This window comes from Ranitomeya variabilis, chromosome 4, assembly GCF_051348905.1.
Source record: "Ranitomeya variabilis isolate aRanVar5 chromosome 4, aRanVar5.hap1, whole genome shotgun sequence".
NCBI lineage: Eukaryota > Metazoa > Chordata > Amphibia > Anura > Dendrobatidae > Ranitomeya > Ranitomeya variabilis.
The window spans coordinates 504,826,902-504,841,225 of NC_135235.1; positions in this window are offsets into that span (position 1 = coordinate 504,826,902).

Below are 14,324 nucleotides of genomic sequence, written 5' to 3' on the forward strand. Positions count from 1 at the left end.
AAACCAGTAGGGAGCGCCTTTAATAAGGTGCAAACTATGTACAAGAAGTTTGTATCATGCACTGTTCATGATTTCAGCAGTTTTTAAATAACATAGAAAAAAAATAGAAAATAACCAAAAACAATAGGGATCCCGGGTCAACAAAGGGATCCCTTTAAGAGTTTACCCTGAACGGGTTTAGCAAAACACAGGAAAACAGTAACTATTTACAGATTCATGGTATCGAGGTTTATTCTTCTAAGTCTGGGGGCGGTCTTTGTCCCCCAGCCAACGTGGCACCCGTACTGGTAGTTGGTCTCTCAGATGCCATCAGATCAGCCGGTGCCTGGATTTGAAGGCTAATCCTGCTTGCGAGTTCGGTAGCCGCTACAAGACGTACCGTGGTGATGGGAACGAGGTCCGGCAAATCGGGATCAGTCATGATCGGGACAACAGGGGGCACTCTCTCAGGCTCACACCGTCGAACGTTCCGGGCACACCATCCTTGTGCACTCCGATGGCGGGTGTAAGTCACCTGATCCCCTCTTTGTAACGGGTCACCATTTCGACTGCAGCAGGGGGTCTTCACATTATAGCTAGTGACAAAGACAGCAGTTGGTAGCCCCGGTTCCTGTATGGAGCCCCAGCCCCTCTTCGGGTGGTAGGCCAGTACAGTTCCCCGCTTTACCACATCTTTCCTGCCGGGAGCCGACTTCTTACGTTGCGTGTCAGGTGGTTCGGTCTCGTCCCGATCTTTCCAGTGTTGGATCAGACATTGCTTATACTGCTCCCAGGTAAGTACCGCAAGGGTGAGGCCATCCTCCCGGGTCCCATCCGGCCCTGTCCAGGGGGTGTCCCACCGAAGGATCACCCCATCTAGGCCCACACCTATGGGTTCTCCCATCTTGGTTGGTAGCGGAGGCACTAGCTTCCCCATCGCGTTGGAGGTGAGGATAACCCGCTCCACCAAGAAGGAACGATCATTGCCGGGGTGGGGAGCGGTCACGGGAGTGGGATCGATCAGGGGAGCCGGATCGGTCGGGAGAGCAGAATCGGCCAGGGGAGTAGGGATGTCGTCCATACCTGCGCCTGATGTGATTCCACCGATGTCGCTCCGGTCCGTTGACAATAACACTGGAATCGGCTGCAGCCCGGACCGCGGCTCCTCCGGAGTCATCTCTTGACGTAACTCCGCCCTCCATGATTCCGTGACTAGGATAGGCAGGCTCGGCTCCTCCACTGGTGTCTCCAAGGAGTCCAGGTCCCTCACCAGCGGTGGACGCGAGTCCTCTTCTGATGGGTGAGGACAAACCGGGATCACCTCGCCGTTGTTCGGGCACCTGCTGTTCATCGTCGCTGTCCGGCATTCGGCGGCAATGCACGCATCTGACTCTGCCATTCCTCCAAGGTCGAGCTCCTCCTTCACCTCGTTCCCGCCATCGCAAGTCAGGGGGCGGTTCTCTGCTTTGAGGCAGGTCATCGCTTTGCAACAAGAGGCGCAGGGGGCGATCACCGCTTCTGGCGCCACTTTGGTAGTCCCCTCCCATGGCACGCCCTCCTGCTTCTCTGGCGTAGCAATGGCGGCGGTTTTTGGCAGGAACTTTTGGCGGTAAATGGCGCAGCACAGTCTTTGCAATAAAGTACAGTCCAAGCACAACAAATTACAGTTCCAAGGCACACATGACCTGATTCTTCAGGCTTAAGTAGATCCTGTTCGTGACGCCAAGTTGGAGCGCCCCCACACCGCCGCAGGGCCGAGGGGTACCCGGAGCCGGGCCTCTGAGTCTCAGTCCTGGGGTTGTCACGGTGGCTAGACCCGGTCCGTGGCCCTGTCTGTCAGTGGGGGACGTCCGGTGCAGTAAGTGGTGTTGTAACAGTGCAGTTGTGGGGTGCAGGTCGCGGTAAATAACGAGGACACCAGGTTGCAGTCTCTTTACCTCTTTACTGGAGATCTCTGAGTCCTCAGTCCAGAATACGGTTCACCAAGCTGCGCAAGTCCGGCCGGTCCAATGGCACCTCCAGAGTTCTCTTCACAGGTGGAAATCGGTGCCTTCCTTCTTAGCGCTATGTGTTGTAGTCCTTCCCTGCTGTGCTTACGGAAAGTACCCCACAACTGTTGTGTCTGTTTCTTAAGTTCCCTCACAACTCGATTAAATGATGTTCTTCTAATCGTCCGTCCCTTCCTGATGTTACAGTTAGAACGGCACCCGTTTGTCGGGTAGGCCTGGAGTTCTTCCGGGACCCTAGAGACGCCCCTCTCCCGCAATTGCCTCCCAAGACTTCATAGGTGATATGTGTTAGACAGCCCGCCTTAAACTGACTGTCCTGCCGCTGTTTAGAGTATTGCTTGAAGCTGAATGTTATAATACTCCCTCGGCGTTCCGGCCACCGGTAGTGCGCCTCAGTAGGGTGTTGCTCCGGTCTTACAGCACGACCCCTACTGGAATTCTCCTATCGCTTGATCTCGTTTCTCACTCAGCACAATCTATCTCGCTTCTAGTCCTTTCTTGGGCCCCGCCGCTTCCCGGAGCTGGCGCGGACCCGTTACGTTCCTTCCAATGCCAAGCCTCTGTCAGGATCCCACCCCTGACAGAGACCCTACTGTCTCTTCCTCCACAACACCCTCTGCCACTAGGTGTTGCTTCGTCCAATCCAGTCAGCTTTCTGATCTAACTTCCTGCCTGACCCCCAGTTTACCCACTATGGTGGGGAGTGGCCTAATGAATAGAACCCTTAGCTCCCCCCGGAGGCCCGGCTGTGAAATGTATTGGTGTCTGTGATACCTGATCAGATGAACTCCTTCAGTGCCATCGGGCGCACCATGGCTCCCCATAGTGGCAGAGCCACAGTACTGCAACGACCAGGACTCTGGGGCGCTGCATAAGCGGCACGAGCGGGCCAGAGATTGTATGTGGGAGGTGAAGGAGAGATCGGAGTCAAACATGACACCCAGACAGCGTGACTGCTGCCTAGGCGTTATTATGGTGCCACCCACGGAGAGGGAAATGTCAGATTTAGGGAGGTTAGTAGATGGTGGGAGCAGAAGAAGTTCAGTTTTGGAGAGGTTGAGCTTCAGATAGAGAGCGGACATGATGTTAGAGACTGCAGACAGACAGTCAGTGGCGTTCTGTAGTACAGCGGGGGTAAGGTCAGGGGCTGACGTGTATAGTTGTGTGTCATCAGCATAAAGATGGTACTGAAAGCCAAATCTGCTGATGGTCTGTCCAATTGGGGCCGTGTAGAGGGAGAAGAGAAGGGGGCCAAGGACTGAGCCCTGGGGTACCCCGACAGTGAGAGGAAGAGGAGATGAAGTGGAGCCGGAGAACAGAACACTGAAGGAGCGGTCAGAAAGATAGGAAGAGAACCAGGAGAGAGCAGTGTCCTTAATGCCTAGTGACTGGAGCCTAGAGAGTAGGAGACGGTGGTCAGTGTCGAAAGCTGCAGAGAGATCGAGGAGAATGAGCAGAGAGTGGTCACCGTTACATTTTGCTGTCAGAAGGTCATTGGTCACCTTGATGAGTGCAGTTTCTGTTGAATGTAGGGGGCGGAACCCGGACTGTGCAGGGTCTAGGAGGGAATGAGTGGAGAGGTAGCGGGTAAGGCGGGAGTAGACTAGGCGCTCCAGGAGTTTTGAGATGAAGGGGAGATTGGAGACCGGTCTGTAGTTGTTTGCGCATGATGGGTCAAGGGTGGGTTTTTTTAATAATGGAGTAATGATAGAGTGTTTGAAGGAGGAGGGGAAAATGCCAGAGGAGAGGGAGAGATTAAAGATTGTAGTTAGGTGAGTTGTGACGACTGGAGAGAGAGACTGGATGAGGTGTGAGGGAATGGGGTCGGTGGTGCATGTAGTCGGGCGAGAAGAGGAGAGGAGCTTGGAGACTTCTTCTTCTGTGATGGGATCGAATGTGGAGAGTGAGCCAGGGGAGATGCAGGGAGGAATTGGAGTCATTGCACTTGGTGTCTGGGAGCGGATTTCCTGAGGGATATTGTCTATTTTCTCTATAAAGTGGGAGGCCAGGTCATCAGCACAAATGTCTGTGATAGGGTCTTGTGCTTTTGGCCTGAGGAGGGAGTGAAAGGTGTCAAAAAGTTTCTTGGGGTTGTTGGATAGTGATGAGATCAGAGTGGTGAAGTAGGTCTGTTTGGCAAGGTGAAGGGCAGAGAGACAGACGATGAGAGACAGAAAGTGATCACGTACCTGGACGAATAACATACTGCAAGTGAGATTGCGCTGCTACATGCTGACTTCTATAGGTGCCATACTTTTAGTAGTGTTCCCACTTTTCCACTTTATATACGCACTGTATCCTTTATAGTTTCAACATTTAGTCCTATATTGTTCTTTTGCAATCTGCAGTGGCGTATATAAATTATATACACAGTACATGCGTCCTCCATCCTGGTATATATGTCCCTCATCCTGGCCGAGTCCTGTTATATACATCCCTCATTCTGCTTTATGTCCCTTATCCGGGGCCACATCCTGGTATATATATCCTCCATCCTGGTATATGTCCCCCTGCTCTGCTGCTGTTTTTTAATGTATAGAACAAAATGTACCATTATACTCACCAGGGGTGTACATAGACGTCATGGGGTTCCATAAAAGAAGTATAATGCACCCCCCATAGTCCTCTGTCATGGTTCTCAATGGCAAGAGAACATAGTAAAGCATACAAAAAGGACTAGCTCTTGGAAGATGGGAACTCGAGCTGACTGTGAGCTAAACCTACCACACAACTAACAGTGGCCGGGTAGCGTGCCTACGTTTTATCCCTAGACGCCCAGCGCCAGCCGGAGAACTGACTGACCCTAGCAGAGGAAAATACAGACCTGGCTTACCTCTAGAGAAATTTTCCCCAAAAGGCAGACAGTAGCCCCCACATATATTGTCGGTGATTTCAGAGGAAATTGACATACGAAGTATGAAGATAGGTTTAGCAAATTGAGGTCCGCTTACTAGATAGTAGGAAGACAGAAAAGGGAACTTCACAGTCAGCTGAAAACCCTTTCAAAACACCATCCTGAAATTACTTTAAGACTCTAATATCAACTCATGACACCAGAGTGGCAATTTCAGCTCACAAGAGCTTCCAGCCTCAGAAATAATCAATCACAGAGTACTGGAACAAAAATGCAAAACAAACTTAGGACTACAAGTCCAACTTAGCTGATAGTAGTCTAGGAGCAGGAACATGCAACAGAAAGGCTTCTGGTAACATTGTTGGCCGGCATAGAAATGACTGAGGAGCAAGGTTAAATAGAAAACTCCCACATCCTGATGGAAACAGGTGAACAGAGGAGATGAAGCACACAAGTGCAGTACCACCAGAAACCACCGGGGGAGCCCAGAAACCAAATTCACAACAGTCCTCCTTATAGTATAATACATACCAGAGTCCTCCATATAATATACTGCACAGCTCAAGGTAATCCATGTAGTATAATGCACCCCATAGTCAGCCATAAAGTATAATGCACCCTATAGTCATCTATAAAGTATAATGCACCACCAAAATCATCCATAAAGTATAAAACACCCCATAGTCATCCATCTAGTATAATGTACAGCCCATTGTCACCCATGAAGTATAATGCACAAACATAGTCATCCATAAAGTTTAATGCATTTCCATAGTCATCCATAGTAGTATAATGCACCACCATGGTTATCCATAAAGTATAATGCACTCCCATAGACATCCATAGTAGTATACTACACCTCCATAGTTATTCATAGTAGTATAATGCACCCCCATAGTCATCTATAAAATGAAATGCACCCCCAAATCATCTATAACGTTTAATGCACCCCCAAAATCATCCATAAAGTATAATACACCCCATAGACATCATATAAAGTATAAGCACCTGAGTAGTCTCGAAAGCTTGAAATTTGTTACCATCTTTTCAGTTAGCCGTTGAAAGGTATCAACCACTGAGGACTCTCAATTCTAAATATTTTGCACCCATATAGTCATTCATAGTAGTATAATGCACCCCCATAGTAGTATAACGTACCCCATAAACATCCTATAAAGTATAATGTACCGTATAATCATCCATAGTAGTATAAACACAGCAAATTGTTATCCATAGTAGCATAATGAGCAGCAAATAGTCATCCATAGTAGTATAATGTACCCCATAGTCATCCTAAAAAGTATAATGCACAGTCCCCAGTCCTCCATATAATATAATGCGCCCCATGGTCACCCTATACACTGCAACTGTATGTGCGTCTGGGAACACATATCCAGTTTCAGCTTTTGCAGGCGTCGGTGGGCCCCTCACATGCCAGGCCCTTGACCCGCTGGCAATTTGATTAACTGAACAAGGTCTAAACTGAGACCGAAACATCATATTTGTTCACTGTAGATTGCAAATAAAGCATCTTTTTTTCTACATCAATTGAGTGCCAATTTCTCCATAGATATTACACTACGGATTGGGCTCCTACTTGGGCACCTGCTGTCAGGAGCCATGCTCTACTACTACATCAGATAGAGAGTCTGTGAATAAGGACAAAGGATAAAGCTATCCATGCTGTGGACTCCAGAAGTCCTGTGAAGAGACTGTATGCATTTGTTTGAAATGTTTAAGAGGCCTTGTAAGGGTAAAGTTGTCTTAAGTTCTAGAAACGGCTGTCTCTATTCTGCACCACCGCAACAGGTGAATCCCCAGTGCACCGACCTCAAGGGGTGCACACTACATCTGATGCATCTCATACACACAGAATTGTAAATTCAAAGAAGCAATTAAGCTAGGGGCATCTCAGAGGATAACCACATGCAGGGTTTTGTGATGAATTAATAGAAAAGCTTTGAAAATGTATAGTTCAATACGAAATATGTTAATAAATTAACATTTGTTCAACTACAGAAATTACTTAAGCATATCAAAAACAGTTTGGTCCAAAATGTTTGCACAGTGACCGAATCTTCGTGATTTCAGCTCTGTAGGCTACTATTATTTGTTTAAAATGAAAAAACTGAGATACAACTGAAGTGTAGACTTTCAGATTTACGTAAAGGGGTCAAACAAAAATTTCCTGTGAAACGTTTAGGGTATGTGCAGACGTTCAGTATTAGGCAGTGCTTTGGACGCAGCACATGTCCGCTGCATCCAAAGCACTGCCGGCTTTTGAATGCAGGTGATTCCGCATGTGTTCATTGAACCTTGCGGAATCACCGCGTCCTATACATTGTACGGGTGAGATTTATCTTGAGGAGGCTTGCGTCTCCGCAACATAAATTGGCATGCTGTGGTCTGTAAAGATGCACCGCATGTCCGTCTCTGCAGGTGAGCCGCGGGTGTCGGTGCAGGCATAGTGGGCATGGGATTTCTTGAAATCCCATCCACTATGCTGTAACATCTGGCCGCTGTGGGTTGGATGCTGCAGATGTACGCAGCGTCCAACCTGCAGCGTTTACTGACCGTATGCACGTACCCTTAGGAATTTCAACCATTTTTCTACAAAGCATCCTCATTTCTGGGGCTCAAAAGTAATTGGGCAACTTAACTTTACCATCAGTAAAATGTTCATTCTTAATACTTTGCAGAGAATCCTTTATGATTGCCTGAAGTCTGGAAGCCATGGTTGCCAGTTCATTTTCCCATGCTCCAGAGTTCAGCGCAGTTCAGGCTGTGAGGCAGCGCAGCATCAGTGATGACACCGCTAGTCACTGAAGCTCCGCTCCCAGCATCTCCTCATTCACCAGTAGTTTTCAGCCGGGGTAGTCACATCTTGGCACTGTCCTGGTTGAAAACTGTATATTCCCCAGATAAAGATTACTGCATGGGACACAACGACAGACAGGTATGGGTATATTGTTGATTTATTATTTTACTTTTATTACAGGAGATCGAGGGCATTGGGGAATTAGGTGTGGCAGTAAGTATGCTTTAATTTAGAACATTAAAGGAGCCTGTGTCTTTATTTCAATTGAAGACTTTTTTACTGGGTGTCTGTGTTTTCTTAACAATTTGACTATGGGGTTAGTAATGGGGGCGTCTTATTGACACCTCTCTATTACTAACCTCGGGCTTGATGTCACAAAGGTGATATCAACCCCCACAACTATTACCCCACTTCCCACCGATACAGGGTGGATGAGTGCTGATGTTTTTAGCCAGGGGGGCCAATATCCATACGCTCCATGCGGCGTCCTCCTCCTCTGCAGGTCAGCTCGCACATAGTAAAATGGCCGCCGACCTATCAGAGACCGGCGGCTGATGTGCGCCCTTCGCATGTGGCGCATTACTCTGACATCATACGCCGGTGACAACGAGCGCACACTTGACAGATAGGATCGGGATGCGTGCTGCGGCAGTTCAGGTAATGAACGCTGCTTGCGTACACCCCTGCAACTTTTCTGTCTGTGCTTTTAAAGGGCCTGTGCTCCTAAAAACCGCAGACTTTTTTTTTCCTTCTCCTCTCCTGCCCCCAGAGACAAGGGCCCACATGGGATTTTTCTGGATACCCCGCTAGGCCAGACTGACCCTGCTGATGAATGTCATAGGTGTGGGGAATCGTTAACAGATTCCTGGCATCTTATTTGGAGTTGTGGGATAATACAAAGATACTGGAGTGAAGTGATAACTACATTAGAACGGATAATTGGGATACCAATTGAATGTAGTCTAGAGTTATATATCTTTGGTACTGTGGATGAAGAACTGTGGTTGCACTATGCTAAAATATTTCTCCGGTGCTAGTAAAGCAGTAGCACTAAGGTGGATGGGGGGAGCCTCCTACTATTAATCAGTGGAAAAAAATAGTGAATTGCTGGTTTTTGTTCATTCTGACTCCCAAAAATCAGAATAAAAAGTGATCAAAAAATGTCATGTGCCCGAAAATGGTGCCAAATGAAAACATCAACTCGTCCCACAAAAAAACAAGACCTCGCATGACTCTGTGGACCAAAATATGGATAAATTATAGCTCTCAAAATGTGGTGATGCAAAAACTATTTTTTGCAATAAAAAGCGTCTTTTAAGGTGTGACAGCCGTCAAATATAAAAACCCACTATAAAAACCCACTATAAATAGTAAATCAACCCCCCTTTATCACCCCCTTAGTTAGGGAAAGTAATAAAATAAAAAAATGTATTTATTTACATTTTCCCATTAGGGTGGGGGTTAGGGTTGGGGTTAGGGCTGGTGGTAGGGTTGGGGCTAATGTTAGGGTTGGAACTAATGTTAGGGTTAGGGTTGGGATTAGGGTTAGTGTTGGGATTAGGGTTAGGGCTGGAATTAGGCTTAGGTCTGGAATTAGGGTTAGGGTTGGGATTAGGGTTAGGGTTGGGATTAGGGTTAGGGGTGTGTTAGGGTTAGTTTTGTGGTTAGGGTTATGGTTAGGGTTGGGATTAGGGTTAGGGGAGTGTTGGGGTTAGGTTTGTGGTTAGGGTTATGGTTAGGAGTGTGTTGGGGTTAGGGGTGTGGTTAGGATTATGGTTAGGGTTGGGATTAGGGTTAGGGGCATGTTGGGGTTAGGGTTGGAGTTAGAATTGGGGAGTTTCCACTGTTTAGGCACATCAGGGGCTCTTTAAACGCAACATGGCGTCTGATCTCAATTCCAGTCAATTTTGCATTGAAAAGTCAAACAGCACTCCTACCCCCCATATGGGGTATCCGTGTACTCAGGACAAATTGCACAACAACTTTTGTGGTCCAATTTCTCCTGTTACCCTTAAAAAATAAAAAATTGGGAGCAAAAAGATAATTTTTTTTTGAAAAAAATATGATTTTTTATTTTTATGGCTCTACATTATAAAACTTCTGTGAAGCACTTGGGGGTTCAAAGTGCTCACCACACATCTAGATAAGTTACTTAGGGGGTCTACTTTCCAAAATGGTGTCACTTGTGTGGGTTTCCACTGTTTTGGCACATCAGGGGCTCTCCAAACGCAACATGGCGTCCGATCTCAGTTCCAGCCAATTTTGGGTTAATAAACTTCTTGAATGTGGTTTTGAGTACCTTGAGGGGTGCAATTTTTAGAATGGTGTCACTTTTGGGCATTTTCCGTCATATAGGCCCCTCAAAGTCACTTCAAGTGTAAGGTGGTCCCTAAAAAAATGGTTTTGCAAATTTTGTTGTTAAAATGAGAAATCGCTGGTCAACTTTTAACCCTTATAACTTCCTAACAAAAAAAATATATGTTTCCAAAATAGTGGTGATGTTATGTAGACATGTGGGAAATGTTACTTATTAACTATTTTGTGTGACACATCTCTCTGATTTAAGGGCATAAAAACTAAAAGTTTGAAAATTGCGAAATATTCAAAATTTTCGAAAAATTTCCAATTTTTTTCACAGATAAACGTAAGTCATATCAAAGAAATTTTACCAGTAACATAAAGTACAATATGTCACGAGAAAGCAATCTCAGAATAACCGGGATTCGTTGAATTGTTCCAGAGTTATAACCTCATAAAGTGACAGTGTGAGAATTAACTAGGGAAAAGATGGAAAATGGACCCACTGGACCGTGATGACGATCCCCCCACGGACGAGCTGACCAGGTGGACCGCCCCCTATACAGGGAGAGTTAGGGGCAGGCCCGTGAGGGACTATCACCACGGAAGCTGGGGAAGCAAGATAGAACAGACAAAAGGTTACGTGGGACCGGAGGAAGCAAAAGAGGAACCAGACTGACGGGAGCGGGTGAAACACAGGACTGCTGCGATACCGGACTGGTAACACTGGGACAGCAGGACTGTGGTGATACAGGACTGGTAACACAGGGACGGCAGGAGGACTGCGGCAATACAGGACTGGTAACACAGGGACGGCAGGAGGACTGCGGCAATACAGGACTGGAAACAGGAACGGCAGGAGGACTGCGGCAATACAGGACTGGTAACACAGGGACGGCAGGAGGACTGCGGCGATACAGGACTGGTAACACAGGGATGGAAACAAAAGAGCACAGAGGAGAGGCCAAGAGCACAAGCATAACACAAGTGATCTTCAGGCACTGAGAGGCGGACGGAAGCCGCTTACATACCAATGTAGCAAGGCACTTCCAGGTGAAGATCCTCCAAGATGAAAGAGAGGAGGGAAGGAGCGCCACCAGGAAGGTTAGAGGTGCGCGCGCGCAGTGCTGAATCTGGCGTGCGCGCACACCCGACGAGCAACAGAAGCTGGGAGCGAGAACAGAGAGGACGCCACAGGAGAGGTGGCGTGCCGAGACGGCGAAGACAGGTGAGTATAAGACGGCAACGGCAGCGGCGTAACAGACAGTGGTCAGAATTGAAAAAAATGGCAATGTCAGGAAGTTGAAAACAGGCTTCGGGGTGTAGGGTGTAGATACTGAACAGGCACAAAGAGCTTATTATCAGATATAGATGAAGGAGCAAGAAATTGGGCCTCACAAATCTCTCGTTCCAATGCTGTGGACACCGCAGCCACCACCACTCCGTGTTGAAGAATGGAGGAAGGAGGTTCAGGAGGTGATATTGGATCTAGGCTACAAAATAAAGCTTCAGCCTTAACAGTCTTGGACCCCGGTCTGAAAGTAATAGAAAACTGAAATCGGGGAAAAAAAAGTGACCACCTTGCCTGTCACAGAGTTAAACATTTGGCAGACTCGATGTAGGACAGGGTCTTGTGATCCGTAATGACAGTGATTCGATGGATAGCCCCTCCAAAAAATGCCTCCATTCTTCGAATGCCAATTTAATGGCCAATAGTTGCCGGTTACCCACATCATAATTCCTCTCAGCAGAGGAAAATTTTTTCCAAAAGAAGGCACAGGGTCTTAAGTTAGTCAACGTGGAGGGCCCCTGAGACAACAAAGCCCCCACTCCCACCTCCGAGGTGTCCACCTCTACAATAAATGGTTTAACTTTAGACAAATCAGGTTGAACCAATATAGGGGCAGTCATGAAACAGTTCTTCAAGGAAAAAAACGCCGCCACAGCTGGAGCTGACCAGTTGTTGAGATCAGCCCCCTTATGAGTTAAATACGTGAGGGGTTTGACCACCTGAGAAAACCCCTTAATGAATTTTCTATAATAATTAGCGAAATCCAGAAAACGCTGAAGACCCTTGAGATCTCTGGGTTGTACCCAATCCACAATAACCTGTACCTTCCTAGCATCCATGCGAAACCCCGCAGACAAAATGACCCTAAGAAAGGACAATTCTTGAGCAACAAATGCACACTTCTCTGGTTTAGCAAATAGTGAGTCCTCCCAAAGCCTCTGAAGAACCACCCAGAGGTGGCCCATGTGACTCTGTTTGTCAGAATAATATATGAGGATGTCATCCAAATGAACTACCATGAAGCGCCCAATAAAATCTGAGAAAACATGATTCATGAAATTCTGGAACACTGCTGGCACATTAGTCAGGCCAAAGGGCATAACCAAATTTTCAAACAAACCTTCAGAGGTGAGCAATGCAGTTTTCCACTCATCCCCCTCATGCATACGGATGAGAGTGTATGCTCCCCTGAGGTCCAACTTAGAGAACCACCTGGCCCCCAACAATTGATTGTACAAATCGGGTATAAGTGGGAGGGGATAAATGTTTCTCATAGTGATTTTATTCAGTTCTCGAAAATCGAGGCATGGGCGTAAACCACCATCCTTTTTCTTCATAAAAAAAGAACCCCGCCGCCATGGGAGAGACGGATGGCCGAATGTGCCCTTTACAGAGGCTATCAGAGATATACTCCCTCATAGCGGCCCGCTCAGGGCTGGAAAGGTTGTATAAACGGGTTTTGGGCAATTTGGCACCAAGAGCAAGATCAATAGCACAATCGAATGGGCAGTGTGGTGGTAAAACCTCAGCCTCCTTTTCAGAGAACACATCTTCAAAGTCCTTCAGGTAGTCTGAAATACCCTCCAGACTGACAGATGACACAAGTACAGTAGTGAGACAATTTTTACTACAATTAGGGCCCATTTAACAATGTCCCGAGATTCCCAGTTTATCACAGGATTATGTAATTGTAGCCAGTGGAACCCCAACACCAGTCCCGCATGCAGATTGTCCTTAACAAAACATGAAATACGTCCCTGGTGTAGGGAACTCACTTTAAGGAGAAACTCCTTTGATGACATTTCTAGCCAGTGGTGTTTTGTTAATGGCAACAACATGAATAGGAGTCTCCAGCCTAACTGTCCCTAACTTATACTTGGACACCAAGTCAGAGTCAATAAAGTTCATGGACGACACGCAATCCACAAAGGCAGAAGTAGGTGCGAAGCCACTCCCACAACAAAGTTCCACTTCCAACAAAATTTTTGATAATGCAGAAAAAGGTACCTGAGAATCAGGATGACTTCCACAACAATCACCCAGACTCAGCCGCTTAGTCGGTGGGTAGGAGGGGCAGTCCTTTTTCCAATGTCTGGGATCTGTAAAAATACAGCTTTCCTACATATCGCCGTCTTTTCTCCTTCTCCTTATGGTTGGTGGCCCCCACCTCCATAGGTTCAGAAGGAGGCAAAACAGCAAAACCAACAGGGAGCAATGGAACCTCTCGCGGTGTAACACCTCTCTCCTGCAGCCTCCGATCCATACGGATAGCCTGAGTCATAACTTACTCCAATGAGCTGTGAGGTGGATGGAAAGGCAGAACGTCCTTCAGGTAATCTGACAGTCCACTCCTGAACTGATAGCTCAGCGCAGAGTCATCCCAGTACACCTCAGTGGACCATTGACGGAACTTGGAGCTGTGCAACTCGGCTGAGCGCTTTCCCTGAACCAGACCCATAATAGTGTCCTCTGCCAAGCTGACATGGTCCGGTTTGTCATAGATAAGTCCTAGGGCCTCAAACAACCTATCTACCGACATCCGTTCAGAAGCAGTAGGGGGTAGCGAGAAAGCCAAAGATTGAGGACCCTCCCGAAGTAAGGAGATAATAATCCCTACCCGCTGAGTCTCATTTCCAGACGATTGGGGTCTAAGAGAAAACAATAGTTTACAATTCTCCTTGACAGTATGACATTTTTTTTTGCCAGAAAAGGTGTCAGGAAGCTTAACTGAGGGTTCGGGAGAGTGCAAAACAACATCTACTGAATCACCAGGTCAACTAGCAGCATGAGAGATGGTTCCCTGCACGGTCTTAACAGTCTCCATCAGCTTTTTTCTTGTGAATATGAGACGTCGTAAGGGTCCGATGTTCCACCAAAAAATCCTGCATCATCTGTGTCAAACTGGACGCTTGATCTGCCAAGTTATCAAGCGGACCCATAACCAGAGAAAAAAATATGCAAAATCCCCTTTTAAATGTGTGGTCAGTGATAATGTGATGCGGCTGTAGTGCAGTTTAGAGCAACCTCCACCAGGGGGTGCTGGTGAGAGAAGAGAGGTTGCACACTAACAGCGTA